Raw genomic sequence first — 27,118 nt, forward strand, 5'->3', positions numbered from 1 at the left:
ATAGATGAATCCCCCCAGCATAAGTTTACTATTTCCCATCCAGTTGTCCAAGTTATGCTTAAATAGGGTCATTGAGGAGCTCAGTTTCAATTAAATTTGGAGTTTGTTCTATAGCAGTGTCAATCTCTGGGAGACATATCTATCATTCCAGCGTGTCCTGTTGGTGTCACAGGCTAGGTTAAGACCCCTACAATGAGTGAGTTTTGTCCCATTTGATTTGCGGATGTGCAGCATTTCCATTAAGGCAGGGTTTGAGAGTTCTCTGTAGGCCAGGCACAAGTCTCCTCTCAGCAGTCTATACGGTACAGAGTACAGTGACAGGGCCTTCAGCCTGTGCATGTAGGTCATGTGTTGAAGGCCCTGGATTTTCTTGATGAGAAACCTCTTAGGTCTCTCCAGCTGCTGTAGGTGTCTAGTGAGGTACATCCAAAAGGGAGCATTGTACTCTATTATTGGTCTGATGAGGGATGAGTATGGTGGAGTGATAACATCCTTAGTCTTGGATGCTATGCCCTTACTTATGAGGTGTGCAACATAAAAGCCCTACCTTACCATTGTGGACACATGGCGATCAAAGTTGATATTGCTATCAAACTGCATTCCCAAATCTCTTATAATTGGTTTTGAACTTAGGGGGTATTATTAATAGAGTAATTTGCAGGAGCTTCTCCTTTGCTGAAAGGGATAATAGCGCATTTTTCTGGGTTAAGTTTAAGTCTGTGACATTGGCAACAATCACTTATGTATGTAAGCCAATTTTGTAGTATGTTGACATCGTTTGAGGATTCAATGTTTGCATACAGTTTGAAGTTGTCAGCAAAGTGGGTGAGCCACAGGCCGTCTGTTACTGTCTGAATTTCTCAAAAATAGATTCCAAACAGTAGGAGGCCCAGCACAGACCTTATGGAACACCACTGGTAACAGCTCTGCTGGCACAGGTGGAATCCCCAACTATTACTTTATCCATTCTGTTGGTGAGTCAGTTGGCTATCCATCTAAAGATGATTTTCTCCATGGCCTTACCAACAAGGCTGGTCAGGCTTTTGGGTCTATAGTTCTCCAGGTCAGTTGAGGGATCCCCTCTGTGCAAAGGGATTACAGTTGCTGTCTTCTGCCGTAACAAAGCCAGTACTTAGACTGTGGTTGAAGAAAATACCCAGTGGTTCTGCTAACTCTTGTTTTATACCATTTAGTAAGTGACTCTGGATGTTATCTGGTCCCATAGAGGCTGTGCTTTTGGTCTTGGTGAATGAGTTATGACCCCTTCTTTGGAGATAATAGGTAGAGAACTGGTTACATGTATGCTTTGGAGTATGATTGCTGGGGACAGAGCTGTGAAATTTATGCCAAACCTGCCTGCTAACAAGTTGGTAATGTCCTCACGTTCAGTATGACTGGTACCGTCCACTGCAAATTCAGTGCAAAGCTAGGCCTTCCCTTTTACATTACAGATAAAAAATGCCTTATGATCATCCTTAGCTGTGGATGATAATTTAGTTTCATAATTAGCTTTAGAGGACTTTACAAGATGTCTCATTTGCTTGTTCAGGCTATGGAGGGTGTTCTGCTGAGACTGATTCCTCTAATTCCTAGACATAAGTTTCTTTCTCTTGTTGTATAATCTATTTATGCCAGATGTCCACCAGGGCATTTTTTTTTCATGAACAGGTTTTGATCCGTTCTGGAACAGCTAAGTCTATACACTTGTAAAGGTGTGTATACGGGACATTTGTGTACACCTTATACCTCTCAACTGTACAGATTTTTGCAGAATGTCCAGATTTTTGCCTCATATTTTTAGTCTGTTCCTCATAAAACTTTGTTTTTTCTGGCAAATCCCTGAGGATTTAAGTCATAAAATAATGAAAGGCATTTTAGTTACAGAGTTCATACTCTTCAGAAATTTCATGCTAATTCATAGTCTGCTATTCTATCAACTTTCTAAGATTGCAAGAGCAATATTTAAAAATTGTCCTTATTTTTGGACCTTTGTCCCCCATTATATATGGCTTTGTCCAGAGTTCTTGGTCTTAGAGTTTGAGAGGTATGGTACACCTCCATACAGTAGTCTTTACTGTCAATGGTGGCAGGGGGTTTGAAACTATTTATCCCATCACTTAGGAGGTTATAGTTTGATTTGGAGAAACTATTCAACCTTTTGGATACTGAGGGGGAGTCAGGTACAATTGTTACATTGAACGTGACTGATTTATGGTCAGACATTACCAGGGAGGATGTCACACATGTGGAGGTGAAGAGATCTCCAATGTTGGTGAGTACTAGATCAAGGATATTCCAGCCCTTATGTGGGTGCAGACTAACTGTTTCAGAGCATTTATGTTTACAAAATGCAGGAACCTTAGGATGAACGTGTTTGAGCTCATATGTGTATCCAGATCAATGGAAGGATAGTTAAAGTCTTCCATAGTTAAAGTCTTCCATGCCTAGGGTGTTTGGCTGTATTATGAGTGACTCAAGTAGATCCAGAAAGGCACTGTGTGGTTTTCATGGTTCATGTTGGTGGACCTGTAGCTAACAATGACGTGGGGGGGGAGTCTTTCCTACAGTTAGTTGGACTTGGAGTAACTCCAGGGAGTAGTACTGCTTAACCAGTCTTGAAATGATTTTGTCTTTTATGAAGATAGATACACCTCATCCTTTGGTTATTTCACATTCATTTTGCAGCCTGAATATGAGGAAGGCATTGTAGCCTTTTATGCCAGAGTACTTTCTGTACCCCTAAACCATGTCTCTGTGACTGCACAAACATTGACATCTTCCCAAGTAAGTAGTGCCTCCAGTGAGTGTAGTTTCTGATTTGCACAACTAGCATTAAGCAGCATAACCTTGAGTTTGTCTTTTGGAGATATTTTTATGTCAGCAATTTTGGTCTTATGACATTGCCTAAAAAAGTCACTATGGGAGAGGCAAGTACCTTGGCCTGTAACTGAAAGGCAAGAGGTGACAGATGAAGACCATCACTAGCAAAGCAGCTTGGCCTGATGACCATATCATCCCAGGCTGTAAAATACTGCATCCCCCTGCACTGACACCAGTTGCTAAGCCAATTGCTGAAAGCGATGATTCTTTTGTTTGTATTGAGGCATCATCCTAGGTTAAGGTAGAATGTTGCTTAGGGCTACAGACATACCTGTCTGGGACACATAACCTGAGAGCTCCAACATATCTCTCTTCATATAGTCCAGTGAAGTACATTTATTTATTTTTTTTATTTTACATTTGTTGACCGGGCTAGTCTAGCTGGACAAATATCCGTTTTCAGTAGAGGCCCGGGGAGAAAAGCTCCAATTACAAAAAGTAAACAATCATTAACAATAAAAAATATTAAGCATAATACAATAAGTACAAAGGTGGACTTATGTATGAATTAACGGAAACAAAAAAAAAAGCAGAACAACAATTTTTCTGAAATTAGTTGGTTAATAATAAAATTACAAGGTAAACAACATTCTGCAGTTAGATACAAAAAAATTCAATATGTGATAACATGGTGGAGGGAAGAAGAGATAAAAAAATGTTAGAGACAATCTCAAAGATAAAACTGTCAACAGTTAAAATAAGTTGTTTAGAGGGACAGTTGGGAAAAGGGGGGAAGTTGGGAGTAGTGGAGAAATAATTTCAGTCAGGATTAGCACAAGGACACAGCCATTGAGTTTTAAGATGTTCTTTGATATTTCTTTTGAAAAGGGATGTAGAGTCTAGGTTTGTTATTTCATGAGGTAGTTGATTCCAGATTTTCCCGACAGAATTTGAAAATAATGAGTCTCCAGCTTTATTCTTTGATTTGGTTAAGGCTACAAGGATTTTATTAGCCGAGCGTAGTGTGGCTAGGTTTTTATAAGGTGAAATCAGTTTTGTAAGGCTAGGGGTAGCATCAGGATAGTAAAGGGTCTTATGAATGATAATTAATTGTTGATAGAGTAAGTGGTTGTTGAGTTCTAACCAATCTAGTTGCTTGAGGTTAAGACAATGGTGGGTTCTAAAAGGGGTAGCAGTAATGAATCTAGTAATACTATTGTAACAGGTAGAAAGTTTGGTGATGTTATTTTTAGACAAATTTGTATATATAGCAGAGGCATAGAAAAGGGTGGAGATCAGGTGGGTCTGGGCCACTGTTTTTCTAGCAGTTGGGGTAAGAAAGTTTTTAATTCTGTAGAGAGTACCGATTTTTTTGTTAACTGATTTAATGGTGTTGTTAATGTGGTCATCAAAATTAAGATGGTTGTCAATAGTTACACCTAATAGGCGAGTGGTCATATCTGGACTAATACAGGTAGCATTGTTACAGGAGATAGTGAAGAAAGGTGTTGGTGATTTGTGTGTAGGGGTAAAGAGAAGAAGTTTTGTTTTTTTGGGATTAAGAAGGAGGGAGTGTTCCATAAACCATTTTTCTACATCATTGAAGACTGTTTGGGTGAGGGACTGGAGGGAGGAAACATTATTAGCAGCACAGATTAGAGTTGAGTCATCAGCATATTGAATGCAGATGGCTTGGTGTATATTCAAATGAAGGTCATTGATAAATAAAGAAAAAAGAAGGGGACCTAGGATTGAGCCTTGTGGAACCCCAATGTTTACTGGGAGTAAGGAGGATAGGTTGTTGTCCCATAGCACTGCTTGTTGCCTATTTTGGAGGTAACTCCTGAACCATTGAAGAGTTTGTGAGCCAAGTGAATAGAGATTTAGTTTGTCAAGAAGTATATTATGATTAACCATGTCAAAGGCCTTTGACAGGTCTAGGAATAGTGCTGATGAGAAAAGATTGTTGTTCCTATTATTATTTATGGCATCAGAGAAGGAAAGGAGGGCAGTTGTAGTACTGTGGGAAGGTCTGAAACCATGTTGACTATTGGCTAGAAGTTTGTTTTGTAGAAGGTAGTTAAGAATTTGTTTATGTATGCATCTTTCCATAATCTTTGCTAATGGGGAGAGTAAGGCAATAGGGTGAAAGTTTGAGAGCTCAATAGAGGAGCCCCCTTTATGTAGAGGTATTATATGAGATATTTTCCTTAAGGTGGGGATTTTTCCTTCAGAGATAGTCCTATTAATAAGAATGGATATGGGGTAGTATATAGCTTTTGCAGCGATTTGTAGGTATTCTGATGGGAGTTGGTCAGCGGATGGGGTGCAAGGTTTAAGTTTCTTGAGAAGCTTATAAATAAGGGATGTAGGAACTGGTTGAATGTGAAAGGCATTAGACGAAGTGTTAGAGGTATTAGTTAAGGAGGTAGTAGAAGAGGGTAATGAATTAGCTAGGGTTTGAATGGCTTCTGTAAAATACTTGTTAAAGGCATCTGGGATCAGGGTGGAGTTGTTGAGGTTAAAGCCTGAAGGGGTAGGAGTAGTTGAATGTCCTGGTTTAAGAAGTTTGTTAATACCTGTCCAGAATTTTGGGGGGGGATTGTTGACTAGATTGTTGAAGGTGAAGATAATATTCCTTTTTATCTGAAAGAGTATCTTTCTTAGTGGCATTTCTTAATTGCTTAAAGAGTAGGTGATCAGATGTACATTTGGTAGTTCTCCATTTAGCCCAAATTTTGTTTCTAAGGAGCATTTTTTGTTTAGTTTGCTTAGTAAGCCACGGGGCTGATTTGGTTCTTATCCTAGTAGAGCAAATGGGAGCATGATAGTCAAGGATTTGTAGAAAGTTGGTATTAAAGTAGGCCACTGTTTCGTTTAGTTCAAGGGTAGTCATTCATCTCAAGTCATTTACTCCAACATTGTGTATGACAGAGGTATAACTGTGCTTGTTGCTGAGAGACTTAAGTGTGTGGATGACTTTGCAGATCCTGGCACCTGACAGGCAGCTGACCATGACTTTCTACTTGTACAACCTGGTGAGGGAGACATCTGTATATCTCACTATGGATTCACCTATGACCAAGACATTGATTTTCAGGTGATTTACCTTAAGGGCTTAATAGGTATCACACTGATACATTTCATTTTATGTGTAGTGAGGTCTGTTGGGACTTTAATGTTTGCAGAAGGTTTGCATTTGTGAGGTCTCTGCTCTTTTGGTAAGCTTCTAATAAGTACCTCTGTATATGTGAGGTTATGTGTTGTGCACTTGGTTTGTTGAGGAGGTGAAGTGTGTGTGTTGACAACCTGATTCTCATCTAGTTTGTTGTTACCTGAGAAAGAGAGAGAGAAAGAGCATTTATTCTAGTTCATTGTACAGTTGCATCTGTCACATATTGTATTTGTAAGTTTTAGGAGTACATGGTTATCAGTATATATATATATTTATATATATATATATATATATATATATATATATATATATATATATATATATATATATATATATATATATATATAAAATCAATAGGAGCCTAGCTGTATAAAAACACAAGTACCCTTATTAAAGATATTTAGATGGTCATTGTTAGCAGAGTGATTTTTGTGAGCAGCAACAACTGGGCCTGTCTATGAGGGTCATAGGTGCCACCGCATAGGTGAATTTACAATCACCCAACTAGTAGTGAAGTTTGCACTTGAACAGGGCCATTGAAGATCACTGCTTCACATGCCATGAGAGCATATTACAGATAAGTATGATTCGCTGGGGGATATATCTGTCTGCCCAGCATGTTCTGTTTATGTCACAGGCTAGGTTGAGAACCTGGGCCAAGTTATTCCTCTCCCATTTAATTTACAGATGTCCAGCAGCTCCAGTAGGGCAGGGTCTGAGACTTCTCTGTAGGTCAGGCATAGGTCATCTCTTAGTAGTTTGCAGGATACTGAGTACAGTAAAAGGTCTTGTAGTCTTTCCATGTATGTGATGTTTGGAGGACTTGCATTCCCCCAGTCACAAACCTCTATTTTTCTTCAATTGCTGCAGTTGTCTGGTGAGGTAAAGACAGAAGGAAGCCTTGTACTCAATTAGTGGTCTGATATGGGTGGAATACAACAGAGCTATGACCTCCCTGTCCTGGCACAGTATTTTCACAATGGTAAGTGATGCGTAACATATTCAAACAGTGTGCACTGTGTGTGTGTGTGTGTGTGTGTGTGTGTGTGTGTGTGTGTGTGTGTGTGTGTGTGTGTGTGTGTGTGTGTGTGTGTGTGTGTGTGTGTGTGTGTGTGTGTGCGCGTGTGCGTGCGTGTGTGTGTGTGTGTGTGTGTGTGTGTGTGTGTGTGTGTGTGTGTGTGTGTTTGTGAGCTGTTGCTTGACATTACAGAGAGCATTTTACACCAGCATGTGGGACACTGTTATCTTTTCCTCAACAGGCACTGCAGATGTCATCAGCTATAAAAGGTTATCTGACACACTGGAAGTTGAACTTGAGTTGTGGCACTTGCTTTAAGTACTGTGCTGTGTAGCCTGTGTACTCAGATCAGTGTTTTGTTCTCACTGCAGTCAAGTTGGGATTGTGTGTGTGTGAGCTGCTGCTTGACATTACAGAGAGCATTTTACAACAGCATATGGTACACTGTTTTCTTCTCCTTAATAGACATTGCTGATGGCATCAGCTATAAAGTGTTCCAAAACCACAATGAAACACAAACCAGGAACAAAATTTGTAACGCAAACTCCAAGGAAGCAGAACCAGTCGGAATATTCAACCACAAACTTTAATACCAGTTGTTAAGGGCTTTGGCTTTCATTGAAAAACTTCATCAGAACAACATCATCAAATGAAAAACAATTACAATTTATACCCCTCTATTCAAAGTCACATGATATAATTAAAACAGTAAAGTTATAGAAGTCTAATTATGTATACCTCACTCCGAGTTAGACTTGAGCTGTGGTGCTTGAGTTAAGTACGTAGTCTGTGTACTTAGATTGGTAGGGGTTCTCTAATCACTGCAGTCAACAGAATGTGTGTGTGTGTGTGTGTGTGTGTGTGTGTGTGTGTGTGTGTGTGTGTGTGTGTGTGTGTGTGTGTGTGTGTGTGTCTTTATAAGCTATTGCTTGACATTGCAGAGAGCATTTTGCACCAGTATGTGGGACACTGTTATCTTCTACTCAGCAGATACTGCTGATGCCATCAGCTATATCACATTTTTGGATATGCAGTACTCCCATCAGAGCAGAGTCAGAGACTGGCCTGGGGGCCAGGCAGAAATCACCTCATCCTATACAATAAAGTTTACAGTGGCATGGCTTTTAATATATCCACATACATCATAGCATGATATGTAGGTCCTGTGTTATCTTGCTGTGAAAGCCCTGTTGTTTCTCCAACTGCTACATTTGTCTGGTGAGGTACATGTATGAATGTGCATTATACTCTGTTAGTGCTATAATGAGGTTTAACTACAGTGCTGTCATACAATCCTAAGATATCAATATAATGGCATGACTTATAATGTGCACAACATAGGCTTTCAATAGCAGTGTGGACACTTGGTGGTCAAAGTTCAGATTGACTATTTAATGTGTTCCCAGTCCTCACATCACTGGGTTACTTCTTAGCAGGATGGTTGTCAATACTGTGATTAACATGGAACTCCACTTTTCAGATGGACAACATTACAAACACACATTTCTGCTATTTATTCAGTTATGTGTAACTTCTCCTATACTATAAAAAATAATAAAGGACAGCAACGGATGAAGCCAGGCAATATTAAATCTCAAATCCAGGTAAAATAGAGACAATTCGAATCACAGTTCATCTTGTAAATACAGAAAAACTGCTGAGTTCAAAACCATAAAAACTCCTTTATTGTAGTCAACCATAGGTAAGCGCTTTCACAATACAGCTTCATCACACCATTGAACAACTACTAAAGCATCCCCGTATATAAACTAACATAAATTAAACAATTATCTAATCACCTCAAACGAACCATCAATTTAAACTACAAAGGGAAAATAAAACAGCACAATATACATTCCTCTATACAAATAAAACAGTGCAATATGTACATGTATATATAAATATACACCTATTTAAAAATGTATATATTATATAAATATATATATATATATATATATATATATATATATATATATATATATATATATATACGCATTTAAAAGCAATTTAAATCAAATCATTTATGTAACCTTCTTTTTTTTCAAAGCAGGCTTGATAGAAGCCCTTTCATTTAACCCCCTACCCCTATCAGCACAGAGCATAATAATCCAGCAAGCTTCCCTATGCTCAGTATGTGTACATAAATCACCACCCCTGGCACTAGGAGTAATGATTTCAATGACCCTAAAACTAAAGGTATAAGATACATCAGTCTCTATGACATGTTTTGAGAGTGCATTATGTGCAGCACCCTTCCTAACGTGATATAAATGTTCCTGCATCCTATCACGTAGGACCCTGTTGGTTTTGCCAACATAGAAGGAGTGGCAGATTGTACACTCAGCCAAATATATCACATGGGGGGGGTCATGCAATCAGCAAATGCAAGGAAAATAAACTCCTTGCATAGATCGGGATGAAAAAAAGATACATTGGTATTAATACAGGTACAGAAACTGCAATTACCACAAGGTGAAGTCAAACCAGGATATGGAGTAATATTATTATTATGATTTTTCTCATAACATAGGAGTCTTTTTAAGTTCTTACAATTCCTGAAACGAAATGTAGGCTTATCACCCACAACCCTACATACATCATTATCCACTTGTAAAACAGCCCAGAATTGACTAAACAACTGTGTAACATCCTTACAATCACTGGTATAAAATAGAGGAACTTTGACTTCTGGGAGAGGGGGCCTATCCTCAGACCCAACACAGATGTCCGGTACTGGTCCAAAATATGGACATGCTGTGGTCAGTCTCAATTAATCTAAGTCCAACCACTACCTATCAATCTCAGATGAAGTATAACCTCGTGCCAACAACTTACTACCTAGGTTCTCAATCTCATTTAAACAAACAGACATAGTAGGGTTCAACCTAGAGGCCCTTATCCCCTGACCCCTAATCAGGTTCCTAAAAATATAGCCCGGATGCATGCTAGATCTAAAAAGAAATGCATAAAGGAGTTTTTATGGTTTTGAACTCAGCAGTTTTTCTGTATTTACAAGTTGAACTGTCATTCGAATTGTCTCTATTTTACCTGGATTTGAGACTTTAAAATTGCCTGGCTTCATCCGTTGCTGTCCTTTATTATTTTTTTAGTATTCTATCTTTAATTTAGCAACAGAAGGCTTACTACTTGGTTTCCACCACTATGTTTTTATTTTTATTATTATCCTCCTGTACTATGTTATCACCATTGGTGGACAGAATTATTGCACACAATATACAAGAATCATCAAACCTGGTAAACCAAAGGCCATATACTTTAGCCTGAACTCTCGAGAAATACATTTGAAACAGTGAAGAGCCAAGCACAGATCCATGGGGTTTGCCAATGGTGACAGCTCTACTGGTACAGGTTGATTCACCAACTTTCACATGATGTGTTCTGTCAGTGGGTGAATTATTTATCCATCAACTGACATAAGGTTTAATGTTCAGCTTGGGGGTTTGCTCAATGATACCTGTGTGTGTGATTGTGTCAAATCCTTAGGCCAGATTGCAACATGCCTATCACATGGACTCCATGTGCTGTGACAACATCACCAGTCACCTATGGCATGACCTAGCAATTGTACCTTCCTGATACGATTGAATACACAGTTCAGCACACCCTCCACATGGCCTGTGTTCCCATACACGGATGTACATCAATATGCATCCACCTGAGTTGGAGGGATAGCACCTGACACATGCATGTATAGGGACATCCTGACTCTCCTTGACTATGAGGTAGACCAACATGTCATAATGGACCTCTTCTACATGTACAGTAGTAATATTTCAGGTGTGTGCAACACACATGTGTGAGTCGTTATGGCTACATTAGGTCCATTACATCTGATAGATGTCCTCAAAGATGTCATCCAGGACATGCATGATGACAACAGTATCATCTTGTGGAACTTGAACAGTTGAAGGCATTTGACAAAAAAATCACACTGTGGTGTTCAATCAACACTATCACATGTGGCCATAAACAACTATATCACCAAATGGTTAGACCTGTGTATGACATTTGTGGAATCTCACTATGTTGAAATGTGTGACATGACATATATCTCATGCCCAATGATCCAGTCAGTACATCAGTGGTGCTTGCTAGGCCATTTCCTCCCCATTAGTTAAGTGATGGACATCACAGATGACATGTACATGCTGTGTCCAAACAATTGTCTGAAGAATTACAGCTTGTGGGCAATAATTTACTCCAGTTTGATATTTCCATAACACAGACAGTATCAGCACATGACAGGGACTGCTGCCATAGCCATGACAACACCTGCATTGATGAGATATATGGAGAGATCTTTTGAGTCAGGAAACAGACACACCACCCAAGTATAATATGGACATCACACCCTATAATGAGACCAATAGGTATGTGACCTGTGTACTGGGTAGAGGGTAAGTGGTGATTCCACCAGCATGTGTCACAGTGCTGGCTATTCCCTTGAATGTAACACATCATGGTTCCCTACCTTCATCACACCAATAACTGTGTAGAATGCAACCTTCTTCATGCACCTTCCTACACATCTTCCAGTGATGTGTAACTGAAATGCACCACCTGGCATACATTTTATTGTCCATATCTAGGTTTTCTTTCTGGGGAATATACCTGACTGTCTGATGGCGCAAAACATTAATAAGTTCATAGGTTCATAGGTCTTCACTAGTCTAATGACCACAAGGGCATTTTTAAGTCTATTCATGCATTGCAATCACTGACAAGTTCTGATACCCTTGATAAGTGTAAGAAGGGATTGGTAGATGAAACATTTACAAGCAGGGGCCTGAGAGATGAACCATTTACATGTTGCCTGTGTCCATTAAAGACATAGAGTAGGTGGCAAACCAAAGATGAAGTTCCTGTTCCCAATCCAAGTTGCACTTGAATTGGGTTAGGGAGGAACTCTGCTTCACATGGATGGGGAGCCTGTTCCAGAGATGGGGCAGTCTCTGTGATACATACTTGCTCTCCAGCAGGTGCTATTTGTATCATAAGCAAGGATTAAGTATTTAGAATGGGTAATTCTGGTGCTGTTTGTTTTGTGGATATGCAGAAGGTCCATCAGTGTGGGGTCTGGCAATACCCTATATTCCAGGCATAGATGTCCTCTCAAAAGCCTGTAGAAGACAGAATATAGGGATAGGGCCTTGAGGCAGTCTGCATAGGACATTTTACGTACACCTTGTATTCTTTTAGTGAGGAATCTCTGTGGACATTCCAGTTGTTGCATATGCCTGGTTAGGTACATTCCAAAGGGGGCATTGTACTCAATGATAGGTCTGATAAATACCAAATACAGTGGAAAAATGACTTCCTTGGACTTAGATGCCTTACCTTTGTTTATAAGTTGCGCAACATAGAATAATTTCCACACTACTGTAGACATGTGATGTTCAAAGCTAGATTACTGTCTATATGTATTCCTAAGTCCCTGATTACTGGGTCAACTCTAAGGGTTGTGTTGTCAATGCAACAGTTAACATTGGTGGATGACTTCCCAAAGGATACTATTACACATTTCCTGGCATTTAGCTTTAGTCCATGGCTCTGATACTAGTTGCTTGTTTGTGTCAGCCCTTTGTGGAGAACATTTGTGTCAGTGTGGGATTCAGTAACAGTTCCTAATTTGTGATCATCTGCAAATTTAGTCAGCCAGAGACCATCGACATTGGCCTTGACTTCAGAGAAGTAAATGCCAAAAAAGAGTGGTATGGACCTATCCATGAGGGACTCTATGTGTGACTGGCCTCTTTGTAGAGGTGGATTCCCCAATTCTAACTTCCTGGGTCCTGTCTGTGACAGTTGGGTAATGCATTGGCCATGTCAACATAGGCAGTGTGAATCATTTTGCCCTAATCCATATTTTGGTGACCTTCTCAAAGAAGTCCACATGGTTAAGTAGGCATTAAATGCCCTTAATGAAACCAAAATGGGTTGGGTCCAGTGTCTGGACAGTTACTATATCAATATTGATCATTTCCATGATAATACTTTCCATGGCTTTACACATAAAACTAGTAATATTTATGGTTCTGTAGTTTTCAGGATTGTAGATGGCCCACTTTTGTTCAGAGGGATCACTGTTGCTATTATATGTTCAATATGCACAAAGCATATTTAGAGGCTACAGTTACATAGCAATTCAAGAGGGCTTGATAGGCCATATTTCATGCTACTTAGAAGGCATCCTGGGATATTGTCTGGGCCCATTGATGCAGTGTTCTTGGCCTTAGAGAGTTGTTACACCAGAAGCATGTGTGCAACCTGTTTAGCTTATGCACACACTGCATAAATAGGTGTTTGACAACATTAATGGCATGTATCTCATTTGTGACAGTGTGGATTGTGCCATAGATATATGCCATGCACACCAGTCAACTAGCCTGTATTGCTCATATTGTCACATGCAGGTATAACAGTGTCCCTTCTAATACGTCCTGCAGATATTACAATACCAAGACAGTGTGCATGGTTACCCTCATAGAATGTGGATGTATAATAATAGTTGTCAAGTGTGTGTGTGCAGTCTCATCTGTAATCACTCCACATCACATATGTTATGTCAGAGGCATGGGAGTAGTGGTGGCATTATTCTGATATTGTCCATAATTGTGGTTGGTTCTTGTAATGTTTGCCATGATCTTTTACCTTTGGTCACCTTGCTGGAGACCTCTGCTAAGAGTACATTCATAGTCAAGTATATCATTTTGCACAACTTCCCAATATGCATCTTACCCCAATTGTATGTCAGATGTCAGATAGATGCCCTCTACATTATTCATGTAAGGATGCTTATCTCACCCACACATCCTCCCCATTGTTATATCACCTTGTGTGGCAGTCACAGACAACACATTTTCACTGTACAGTCCGCATTGTAACATATAGATATGTGCTTGGTGTTGCTGCTACAACCATCTTCCATTGACATGCCTTCCTCTGCTGTACATGCAGGAGTTTCACCTGTACTCTTACCCAGTGTTCATTCTTATCATTCATCTGTGTGTACACACACTTTCCCTGAGTGATCATTTTACATGGCAGTCCTGTGTCCTGTTACAGATCATTAACACAGCTTCAGTACAGAGTGCCAGGAGTGGGATATAACAATACTCTGCACTGTAGGTACACTGTCCTGTACTGTGTCTGGACCATATATTTCACATTCATACCTCTCAGCTGTTCAGATATTCCCAGGATGTCCAGATGTTTTTCTTATCAAATATGTGGCTTTCTGCCATATCACTGGGATGATTTCTGGAATGATGTGATTCAATAATGCATATATTTGAGTGCATACCTCTCATCTGTCCTGATCTGAGTGCAATGTGTAGTTTTTGTCTCATATTTCTGATCTTTTATTCATAATATTTTTTCCTGGTAAATCATTGGCATGTCATTGCAGAATGCAGTCAGAAACTGATGACTGACATTTGAATTTCAAACTTCATGTTCATCAGAAAGTTCATGCTAATAGGATCATAGGAAATTACTAGGCTAACAACCAGGAGGTCACTTTAAACCTACCCATTACAACTCAATGTTAATACTGTAGAAGTACTAGTCAATATCCAAGATTGTATGTAGGCACTACCTCTGGTAAGAATTTATGGTGCCCCATCCATCCACTTACCCATTTTCCTCTTGAACAATTTCATAGAGGTGGTCTGTTTCACATAAATTGGTAGCCTGTTCCAAAGACGTGGCAGTTGCTGGGAGATAAATCTATCCCTCCAGCATATCCCATTAAAGCCACAGTCCATAGTTAATGTACAACCTATATATTCTGTCAACTTCCTAAGTTTGGAAGTGCAATATTAAACATCTGTCCCTATATCTAGCCCTTTGTCCCCTCATCTTCTTGGATTTGGTCACATTTCTCACTCTAAGAGGTTGAGGGTGGTACTTTCTAACAGATTCCTATGTGACATCTATGTCAAATATGTCCCTATTACTGGTTAGTTGTCCTCTCATTAAGTTGGCCTATGTGCAAATGTGCTGCAGTAACAGAATGGCAGCTGTTTATAAAGCCCTGGTGATCATTGTAACATTCCATGCAAATCGGCGCACCGTAAATGCTCTTTTTTACACAGAATTGCTATCTGAGTTTGCTTACAAGGTTTCACGGGTAGCAACACTGTTGCAAGCAAAAAAACTATCTGAGGTGTGCTTCTCCTTATTAATATGCATTGCACTTTGACGTGTGCCATGCACCATTGCACTAACATCTAATCTATATGTAGACTCTACATGAAGCCTACATGGAATTTATCGAATCCACTAGTATGTGTATAAATGTAAATAGAAATGTAAGTACTGTGTGTTTAACTGTAACTAAGTATAATGCAATATACACAAATGGATATGTTCTCCATGAGCTTCTGCTGAAAATGAGTATTACCCAGTTGGACGTTCCTGGTAAGCAAAGACAAATAAATAAATAAATAAATAGATTAATAAATAAATACATTAATTAGCAGACTTTTGGAGAACATCCAGTTACAAATAGAGATGAAGGTTGATTACAACTTTTGTTGTAGATCTACATGGTTTTTGCCCATTTCTGTTGGAAGTATAACATGAGGTTACTTTTAGGTCATTGATGAACTCAGAAAACAATACGGGTCTTAGAATGCAATCTTAAGAAACTGCAATATGTATCATGCCTGGTTCTGATTTACTATAGTATATTTTATGACTTATTATTGTATACCTTTAAAGTCATATTGTTTAGATAACCTTTGAACCATTGTTAAAGCTACCCAGTTCAATAACTGATAGAGAGTGATTTACTGTTTCAAAAGCCTTCATTACATCTATGAAAAGACCTACTCAGATTAGTCAGTTGTGCATGTTATTGGACATAGTTTCAGTAATGATACTGAAAGTACTATGGAAGCCATGTTTCATAGTAGGCCATATTGTTAATGTGTTTGAAGAGATGTCTGTAAACTATCTTTCAAAAAATCATTGTCAGGGGACAGAGGTTTTGCTAGAGGTCTGTAGCCTTTGCATGTTTTAGTGTGGATGGTCTTTGGAAAAGGGATAATGATAGCATATTTGAAGTGAACATGATACATTCCAGAAGTAAGGGATAAATTAACTATATGGGTGAGAAGTTTTAGCAATATAAGTGGTGGTCAGTGGAAGAAAAGTTTGATGCAGCTTGAAAACTTTGTGTCTACACTATAATGAGGAGATTCTAATGCATGTTTCACCTTTCACTATCAGCTGTCTGAGCTAAAATACTGGAAAATAAACTGCCAGAGGATATATCTCTGAGCCCTGGAAGTCACTGGGCCATTGTAGTCCATTTATGGGAAGTTTTTAACTTAATTACTAATGTCTGAAATGAATAGGTGTCTGTAATTATCTGCAAAGCTGTAGGTAGTGTTGCCTGGGGTACAGTTGATGACAGAACCTGTGAGCTGTTTAAGTTCTTTCCAGAAGATTAAATAGCTTACTTTCTATCTTAGATTTAATTTGCTTTTGTGGTGTTTGTGTCGATTCTGGCTTGCTTCCTAAGTCATCATTTGGAAAAATAAATATCATAATTGTTTCAAATAATGGCAATGTACCATTTAGTTTGCTGAGTTTGTGGTTTTTAATATGACTTAAATGATTGTCTTGAAGTATACAGCACATGCATAAGCCATGTGCATGCCAAGCTTATACTATACTTCTGTAATTACGGTAGGATTTATAATGGGACATGCTATTTTAATTTAGGGGAAAATATAAACTAACTAGACTTGGAAATTGATGAAAACAGTGAACAATATATGAGTAAAATGGAGCCAAATGTAGTTTGAACCAATAGCTGCAATGAAGGATAAGAACTCTTTCTATGACCATGTGAAAGCACTTTTTTATGTAATAACAACACTAACAGTAACTGCTTATAGGTTCATAGATTAATAGGCGTGCAGTAGGCTAATGACCAAAAAAGAAAGAAGAATGGCAGGACACTGCTGGATTAACTCCTTCTTTTATTAAAACAACCAAAACATCCAAGGATAAGCGCTTTCGGGTGTGATACCCTTCATCAGATAAAGAGAACAAACATTACCACTGTTTTAAATTAAATGCCAACCAATCAGCAATCAGTAAATTACCCGCCTTTTTAGTAGGGCGGGTTTCAAAGGAACCATGTCATTTAACCCTGGGCTCCTATGAGCCCTCAGCTCCAAGATCCATTCAGATTCAAGGGATTCTGTCATCAACCTTATGTCTCCTCCCCTATTATTTAACCTTACGTTAACCACAGCCCTGAAGCTAAAAGTATGTGTTGAGTGCTGTTCAATGTGCCTATAAAGAGCATTATGCTCATTTTTATTTCTAATATTGGAAAGATGCTGTAAAATTCTGATCTTAAACATATTATTGGTCTTCCCAACATAATATGCTGCGCATTGTTCACATGTAGCCAAATAAACTATGTTACTTGTCCTGCAGGTAGCCCTTGCCTTAAGATGGTATAACCTTCCAGTAACAGGATGTTTAAAAGTTGCATTCTTATTGATAGACGGACAGGCTTTACATAAGCCACTGATTGCTGATTGGTTGGCATTTAATTTAAAACAGTGGTAATGTTTGTTCTCTTTATCTGATGAAGGGTATCACACCCGAAAGCACTTATCCTTGGATGTTTTGGTTGTTTTAATAAAAGAAGGAGTTAATCCAGCAGTGTCCTGCCATTCTTCTTTCTTTTTTGGATTTTGCTGTTTGCTGTTTGGTGGGACTTTGTCATAGCACAGAACTTTTGGTTTTAGGCTAATGACCACAAGGGCCTTTGTAAGCCTAGCCATGCATCCCAAATCTATGACAAGTTCTGATACCCTAGATACATGCAAGCACAGGCTTGGGAGATGAAACAGTGAAAATCAAGGGTCTGTGAGATGAACCATTTACAGACTGTCTGTGTCAATTAGATACATAGGTGCCAAATCATGGATGAATTTCCTGTTCCCCATCCAGTTGCCCAAGTTACACTTGAGTTGGGTTAGGGAGGAGCTCTGCTTTGCATGGATGGGGAGCCTGGTTAAGAGAAGGGGTAGTCTCTGTGATACATAACTGTGTTTCCAGCATGTCCCATTTATATCACGGGCAAGGTTTTAGTCTTTAGAATGGGTAATTATAGTGCTATTTGTTCTGCAGATATGCAGGAGATCCATCAGGGTGGGGTCTGGCAATGACTCCCCTAAACAGCCTGTAGAAAATATAATACAGGGAGAGTGCCTTGAGGTGGTCTACATAGGACATGTTACTCATGCCCTGAATTATTTTAGGGAGGTGCCTTTGTTGATGTTGCAATTGTTGGATGTACCTGTTTAGGTATATATCAAAGGGGGCATTGTACTCAATGACAAGCCTGATGAATGCAGAATTAAGTGAAATAATGACCTCATTGAACCTAGATGCCATGCCTTCATTTATAAGTTGCATAACATAGGATGATTTCCTCACTACTATAGACAATTGATGGTCAAAGACTAGTTTACTGTCTGTGTTTCCTGAAGTCCCTAACTGCTGAGTCATCTCTTATGGGGTATGTTGTCAATATGATAGTTACCAGGGGTGGATGACTTCCCAAAGGATACTATTCTGCATTTCTTGGCATTCAGTTTTAGTCTATGGCTGCGACACCTGTTATTTGTCAGTGCCAACCCATCCTGGAGAACATTTGTGTCAGTGAGGCATTCTATGACTTCTCCTAATTTGCAATCATCTGCAAATATAGTCAGCCAGAGGCCACTGACATTGGACTTGACTTCAGAAAAATAAATGCCTAAAGGAGCAGTCCTGGGTCCTGTCTGTGAGCCAGCTGGCTATCCATTAGGTGGCATAAGGGTTTATACCTAACCTCCTGAGTTTGTCAAAAATGGCTGGGTGGGTATTGTGTCAAGTGCTTTGGCCAGGTCAATGTAGACAGTGTGCACCATATTTCCTTTATCCATTGCTCTGGTGACCTTCACAAATATGTCCACCAGGTTGAGTAGGCATGACCTCCCTGTGAAAAAAAACAAACTGAGTCGTGTTCAGTGCTGGAGGTTTCCTATGTCATTATTGACCATTTCCATGATTATTATTTCCATGGCTTTGCATATAAGACTAGTGAGACTTATTGATAAGTAGTTTCTAGTGTCTGTAGATGACCCACCTTTGTGCAGAGGGATAACTTTTGCTGTTTTCCATTTGTGAGGTATGAAGCCTGTTTGGATGGTACAACTGAATAGCAATTCCACAGGGCATAACAGTTCATGTTTCATGCTATTTAAAAGGTATCCTGGGATATTGTCTGGGGTCATTGATGCAGTGTTCTTGGACTTAAAAGAGCATTAAGACACTGATTCCTTGTGATAGCAACGGGAGTTATATTTGATGGTATTTCCCAAGGGGAGATTGAGGGGAAAGAGGGATAAAGTTGAACTGAATTTATCTGCCAGTAGGTTTGCTGTATCTTCTGGCTCAATATCGGTGACTCCATTGACAATGAGTTTCATTTGGAGGGGGATATATGATGGTACTACAAAGGTTTTGGCAAGTGTAGCGAGACTATGATAAATTCATTGGTGGCAGCTTCAGATTTTCAGAAGGCACACTGCAGTGCAATACTGTGTGTCTTCTAAACTTGTTGTCATGAATTGTACAGCTTTTATTATGGTAACACAGGTGCTATATCACTTGTTTAAGCTTTTGAATTTTAATCAAGTATCAATGTATAGTAAGGCTTAACCAAATGATCATTTTGTGTAATTATCTGGGTGTCATCCTTTGTCTGGCCCTTTGATGAATCTTTGAAACTGCTTTTGGAACTTTCTAGAATAGACATCACTTCTTTTCTGGTGACAAATCTCGAGTGCTGCACACCTTTTAAAGAGGATGTTCAAAGGAGACTTTATCGCATGGCCATGATTTTTATGATGTCACTGTCCATCCAGAGCAGATTTCCAGTAGGAGTCCATCATATCTGATGGACAGACTACAAATGCTGTCTTCTGTTGCCCAGTTTCTTGCTGAAAATATACACTACCTTGTGAAAAACGGACTGATTTTGTCCTTCACCAAAATCACTTTACTTTCTTAACATGGCTCTATAGCTTTCCATCATGAATTCTGAACTCATAGCTTGTGATACCAGTCTCCTAGTTCTCAAGAGCTATGAGGATCACTTAAAATTGTCAGAGGGAGCATTTCTGCAGTCAGGGAAAACTAAGATACAGATCTTTACTTTCAACACGTATTTTTGTCTACCAGTAACTTAACACTTTGGACTATCACTTCAGCTAATTCATACATACAGATATAACAACTTGTGACATGTTCGGAGCTAGATGCAGCACTAGGCGACCTAGGCATCTACCTAGGGCCACTGTTGGCTGGGGGTAGCTGTTGGCTGATGAGGGCCCGACTTTCATGTAAAATAAACAAAATGTTATGCAACTTAATAAAAATCCAATCAATGTTCATACACACAATAGGGTTTAGGACCTGGTGGGAGACTTCTGTGAAACAGAAGTCCCAGAAATCTCAGAGATAGGTTGTTGTCCTAATGTCATCGTAATAAATGCATGGGATTTTTAAGGAGTAGAGCAACCAAGCAACAGATTTTAGCTACACAGGGAAAGATACCAGCTGTCATTTAGTGTGAGCTGCACAGGGAGATATAAGTGTGTGTGTGTGTGTGTGTGTGTGTGTGTGTGTGTGTGTGTGTGTGTGTGTGTGTGTGTGTGTGTATGTGTGGGTATAGGTGTGTGTGGGTGTGTGTGCGTGTGTGTGTGTGCGTCTGTGTGTGTGCATGTGTGTGTGTGCGTGTGTGTGTGTGTTTGTGTGTGTGTGTGTGTGTGTGTGTGTGTGTGTGTCTAATGTCCCATTTAGTGGTGGTTATCTAGTTAACTGACTTTGCTCAGAGTCAAACCCTGAACTTTAGGTACTGGCAAGTAATTGCCTTCAACCTCCATTTTTTTTAATTTTATTTATTTTTTTTGTTTTTTATAAATCAATGAAGATTGCAGTCTGTCAATGATAGTCATAAACATTCATAGCTGTAGTTTATTATCAGTGGTAAAACAGGTAATAAACATGCTTTTGGTGCTGAAGTCTGTGGGTTCTCTTCCCAGACCAGAAAGATTGATTGCTGACACTGCCATGCAACATAATGTGAGGGGGCTGCTACACTCTTGAGTGTATCCTCCTTTGGATGACATGCCTAGTAACTATCGACGGGTCTATATTAAATTAATGAAAGCTGGTAACAGTGAATACATCTTACCCGACACATAAACAGTAAATGCATCTTACCCGACACATAAATAGCGAGCTCTGCAAACTGCAAATGGCCACGTCCGCAAATTTTTTCTCAGGATAAAATTCACGTGGCCTTACAAAACAAAAACATAAATTTTAAAACACTAATCAAGTGGGGGGCTTTGCGCCTCACCCCCCCCCCCAACTAAATATGCCAACTCCAAGATCGCTCTACATTGAAGAAAAGGGCAATTTCCAAGAACGGCCAACTGAATTTTTTCCTGAGGAAAAAATTTGCATATGCGTCCATTTGCAGTTTGCAGAGTTCGCTGTTTATGTGTCAGGTAAGATGCATTCTTTGTTACCAGCTTTTGTTAATTTCATATAGACCCACTATCAAACCAGTTGTTGGTTTACATATCACCAGCACACCATTTTTTAATGTAAAATAGGCAATTTATTCTTCAAGGGCAGCAGGGTCGCAATCTGTAGATGAAGCACTGAAATGCAAAGTTGTTTGCCAGCAGTAACCTCTTCATTAGTTACAGTTATCTTTAATGTAGAATTATTCAGATGGCTTGTACTGTTACAGAGATTGTGCATATTAACTGATCTTGGTCAATTATAATGATAGTAATTTGAGTGGCCTTTTATATGGTTAAAATCTACTGATATTTTGTCATTATTGGTTAATTTTTTGTTGCACTACTTGCTGGAAAAGTCTTCAAAACAATACATTTAAAACACACAATAGCAAGTAGTGATGTATTAAACATGGAATATAATTTAATGCAATCAGGAAGGTGAATCAAATAATGCCTCCTTTTATGTATGATCTTAAAAATGTGTGCAGGGGCCCCAAGGTTTGAACCATAGCCCAAAGGTACACTTAATCCACTGCTGGCCAAATGCATTTTCTATGCATGTGGGTTTCAATGCTGATTCAATAAATGTGAGTTTCAAGTGCAGAAAAGTTTATTGTTGTCATACCAAGTCTGGTTTCATTGTACTATTCTGTTTAGCAAATGGCTATCAGCGTTTGTGCTACAAAATTTGAAATAAAGGTTTTAAATGAAATCCAAATATCTGTAATCATTGTAGAACTAAAGAAGGATGTAGTATGCAAACTGACAGATATTTACAGTTTATGGCAACTCGGGAGAGATAGCCAAGTAATGGAACACTGGAATGGCTGCAGGGGCTGTGGGCACCCTTGAGACATTATCCAGTCTAGGGCTCCATTTGATTGTGATCTGGCTCTGGACAAGTTTGAGACACCGAGTGACTGCAGACATTTCAGAGACTGGGGACTTGTACAGTGAAACACAGCTAGATATTTGATTATTTGGCAAACCATGTCTGGCAAATAACATAGCTCTGATGTTCAAAATAACTCAGTAGTAGCAAGACGTTGTCCTGTTCGATTCTCAGCTAGAGCGTTTTCTGTGTGTAGGCATACGTGAATGGGGCATGCCTTCATTGAAGGCTGTGCGTCAAGGCTGGTAACCCGGTACGTAAAAATCCACTACCAATCATTAGCGGACCGGAGTTCCTCTGTGGCGACCCCGAACCGGGAAAAGCCGAAAGACACAAACATTATTTACCAGGGTAAAATAATCTGCTATACTAATCTTACAGAATAACCATTATCAAAGTCAAAGAATCAGATATAATAATCTGCTACAATAAATCATGATAAATCAACCATCTTTGTTGCATGTCAGTACATCAGTAACAAGATCCTGCTGTAATCTTGATAGAGTCTTGGGCAAGATTAGCACTTCTTTGTGGTTTGTATGTCTCCTCTGCATGCAGAAAGAATGTTTGACAACTACAGCTTTAACTTGCTTATTCAGATATGGCCAATAAACAGTCCCTCTTATTTTTTCTTTGCATTCTTCCATGCCTTAAAGTAACCTGTATGAATGCACCAAAGCATGCTGCTATGCAGAAAGTGCAGAATAATGACTTTTTCATCCCTAGGTAATATTCCTTCCATTTGTGTAAGCTCATCTCTGTGACTGCAGTATTCAGCAATTAGTTGCGGTTATTACTTTCTGATTTGTGGCATCCAGATTTTATAACTTCTGTTAAATTAAAAGGCTCTTTGTCCTGTGAAATTGCTATTTTGATCTCTACCAGACTTTCATCACTAAATGGAAGATTTTCAATTACCATATGGCTTTGGCATCCATCCCTTCATGCAAAGAATCATTTTGGCAAACATACTTTTTCAAGAGTGAGACAAATACTAAAATGCCTTCATCTACAGAAGGTAGAAGTTTGAGGGTGATATTTCTGTAACTGCAAAAATAATTCTTTTAAAAAATGGCACTGCTGCTGTTGCTAACAGTTATCTCAAAATAAATTTAATGGCTTACATTTATATTCTTTGATAAACTATTTAGACAATAAATGTCAAGAGCTCCTTTGTCTGTGGGTAGTTTGTCTAATTTACTGTGAAACATACAGCTTTACTCTATGATAAAACATCCCCTGATTTTAAATGATGTTTGCAACTTGCAAATATTGTGCTTTCATTTGACACAGCATTAATACTGAATCAAATAAAATAAGATCATGCGTTTCATCATGAGGGTATAGAAAACAAGTATTGAAAACATTCTTCCATTTATCACCAATGTAGAGCAAAAAATAAATAAATAAATGACTACATTTTCTGCCTGTCTGGGTATGCAAAGTCCCAGCAAACATGAATTCCTTGTGCTGCTTCAACTTCCTCCATGTTTCTGACAAGTTGAATGAGCACAATTAATCAAATCTCAGTGAAATGGCTGAATCTATCACCATGAAGGAAATCCCTCTTCATTATTTTTCAAGAGATGAATGACATCACATTCCCCATAAAAGCAGGTTTCACAGAAGCTTACATGATTTTTTGCATGCCCTTTGATTTGCCTGTCAGAAGGTTGTAGGTTGCCAAAGTATGATGCCATGGTATGCTTTGCAATGACTTATCAGTTTTGTTTGGCTTAATGTTCTACTCCTATGACATCCTGTTCTCTCAACTGCTCATCTGAGATCCTGTGACCCTGTGTCATGTTTCATGAGGTAGCATCTATTCTGAGTTACATTCCGCAACGTCTATACTCTTGAGTAAGTTTGAACACAATTTACTGTTCTGGGTATTTTCTCTGGGTTCTTTCATTCTGCTGGAAGAAAGGGGTTAATTTGGGGGACAATGATATACTGAAGAAAACTAGTGCAACATCACAAACTGATAAACCTACCGACTTAACTAAACCTTGAAGGAATATCTGAAGATGGTATTGCTCAATGCCGTTAGTCTTAACAGACACTTCAGTCCCTGCAAGTCTTACTCTCCCAGGAGAGTGTAGACATCTGTGTAGTAATGGAGCCATGGTTTAAAGTTGCAAAGTGCATCCCAGCAATCCATAGTTATAATGCCTTTCACACTTTTAAACCAGCTACTGCATAGGAGTGAACTAAAGGTGGAGACGTTTCAGTCTATATTAAAATAACCTCATATCCACACTAATTAAAGTGTATGACCCACTGGAATCCATACATGTGGAACTCACCATAAACAGAATCTTGTACCATATCCTTACAACCTATAGGCCCCCCCTCCATGTCCCAGGAAACTCATGCTCCCTATTTCAATGTAGTAAAGTCCCTGACAGTTCAACCCAATAAGATATCCATGGGATATCTCAACTACCCCTCTATAGATTGGGAATCATATACCACTTCTAAGGCACAAGCCCAGTGATTTTTTAACTTTGTTAATACCAACATCTTGGAAGAGTTGGTCCATTCTCCTACCAGAGGTAAAAACATATTGGGCCTAGTACTCATGAACATGAGGAAGGCTGCTGTTTCTCACCCACTGTACTGTCTTTGCTCATCAGATCTGACCATAAGGCAGTATTACTTGAAATAAAAATTAAATCCATGGATCCAGTGAAACCAAAAGCCTTTAGGAACTATTTCAAGGCTAACCTCCCTCTACTAAGCAACACATTGGCTAAATTGCAAGCACCCCCAAACCCAGTCAACACCATAACATATACTGAGCTATGTAAAAATTCATAGATAACTCAAAAGGCAAGTCAGCCTGGTCGAATCACAATATCAATTGGCTATACAACAAAAGAAAAAAATCTTGGCCAAGCTGAGGAGGAACAAAGCCATATATACTAAAATCCCCCAACCAATCTAAACAGGCAGTTAAGACTGTTAATTAATACTTCAAAGGCTACATTTGAAGAAAGCATTGCTTCTCAGACAAAGAAGAACCACAAAGCTTTGTACAGATATGTCTGTAACCTCAGGGGAAACACATAACAATGCAGAACTTACTGTAAATGGCATCACCCACATTGAACTGGAGGCCATTGCCAAACTTTTAGCTGACAGGTTCAGCTCAAATTTCTCTCCCTGCTCCCAACCCCCACCATAGTCCAAAGGAAATACCACATACCACAATCCCCCCAACCATTACCAGGGAACATGTCATCAATGTACTTTCCAAGGCCAAAAACACAGCATCAATGGGCCCTGATAACATCCCAGGATGTTTAATAAATGGAATGAAACATGAGCTCTCTGGTCCACTTGAATCACTTTTCAGCTGGAGCCTTCAATCACGCTTTGTGCCCAAGGAATGGAAAATGCCTATAGTCATTCCCCTGCACAAAGGACGTCCAACCATTGATCCAGGTAACTACAGACCTATAAGTCTTTCCAGCTTTATGTAAGGCTATGGAAAAAAGGCATATTTTTTTTTATTTTATTTTTATTTTACATTTGTTAACCGGGAAAGTCCGACTGGATACAGGTCCATTTTCAGCAGAGGCCTGGGGAGAAAAGCTCCGAATGTACATAACAAGTGTAAATACAGTGAAATTATTACACTGAGTTATCACAAAACTGAAATTTGTTTAATGATATGTACACACAGGTACATGTTTTTCTCACATACACACAGCAAAGGTTGGAAGTTAGTAGCTGAGAAAGAAATAGTTAAAGATTTCATCTGAAAAAGGAAAACATATATTAAGGTGGTTACCATACATGGTATAGTCTTAACTTTAAATCTTTCCAGTAGGTGGGTGATACACAAAATTTTAAACAGTTAGAGAATCAGAGTTTTATTCTTGCAATGAGGTTGTCATTTATAAATTATGTTTGATTGGGGGTTAGTCAGGGTTTGTACAGGGACAAAGCCACTGCATTTTTAGGTATTTCCTAAGGGATTTTTTAAATTGAAATAAGGAGGGGTCAGTGGTGAGTTCTGCAGAAAGTAGGTTCCAGTTTTTACAGGCAGAGTTGGAGAATAATGATTCACTAGCTGAATTGTTGGTTTTAACAGTTTGTACTAGCATTTTGTTGGAAGAGCGAAGGAATTTTAGGTTACTGTAGGGGTGATAATATTTTTCAGTATGGGTGTACTGTCTGGTTGGTTTTGTGAACAACTATTAGTTGGTTATATTGCAGTTAGTAGGGTAATTCAAGCCAGTCTAACGACTGAAGGTTAAGGCAGTGATGGGTTCTATAAGCTGATCCTGTGGCAAATTTGGCAATATTATTGTAGCACCTAGTAAGTTTATTGAGGTTTGATTTGCTTAGGTTTACAAAGATGGGTGAGGCATAAAGAAGGGTCGATAGCAGATGTGTACTGGCAATAACAGTTCTAGCAGATGGGGTTAGGAATTGTTTAATCCTGTATAAAGAGCCTAATTTTTTGATTAACTGGTTTAATAGTTTTGTCTATGTGAGCATCAAACTTAAGGTTGTTGTTGATGGTCACTCCCAGTAGTTTAGTACTGGGTTCTGGGGAAATTATGGTA

This window comes from Protopterus annectens, chromosome 10.part0, assembly GCF_019279795.1.
Source record: "Protopterus annectens isolate FY-2018-M chromosome 10.part0, PAN1.0, whole genome shotgun sequence".
Lineage (NCBI taxonomy): Eukaryota > Metazoa > Chordata > Ceratodontiformes > Protopteridae > Protopterus > Protopterus annectens.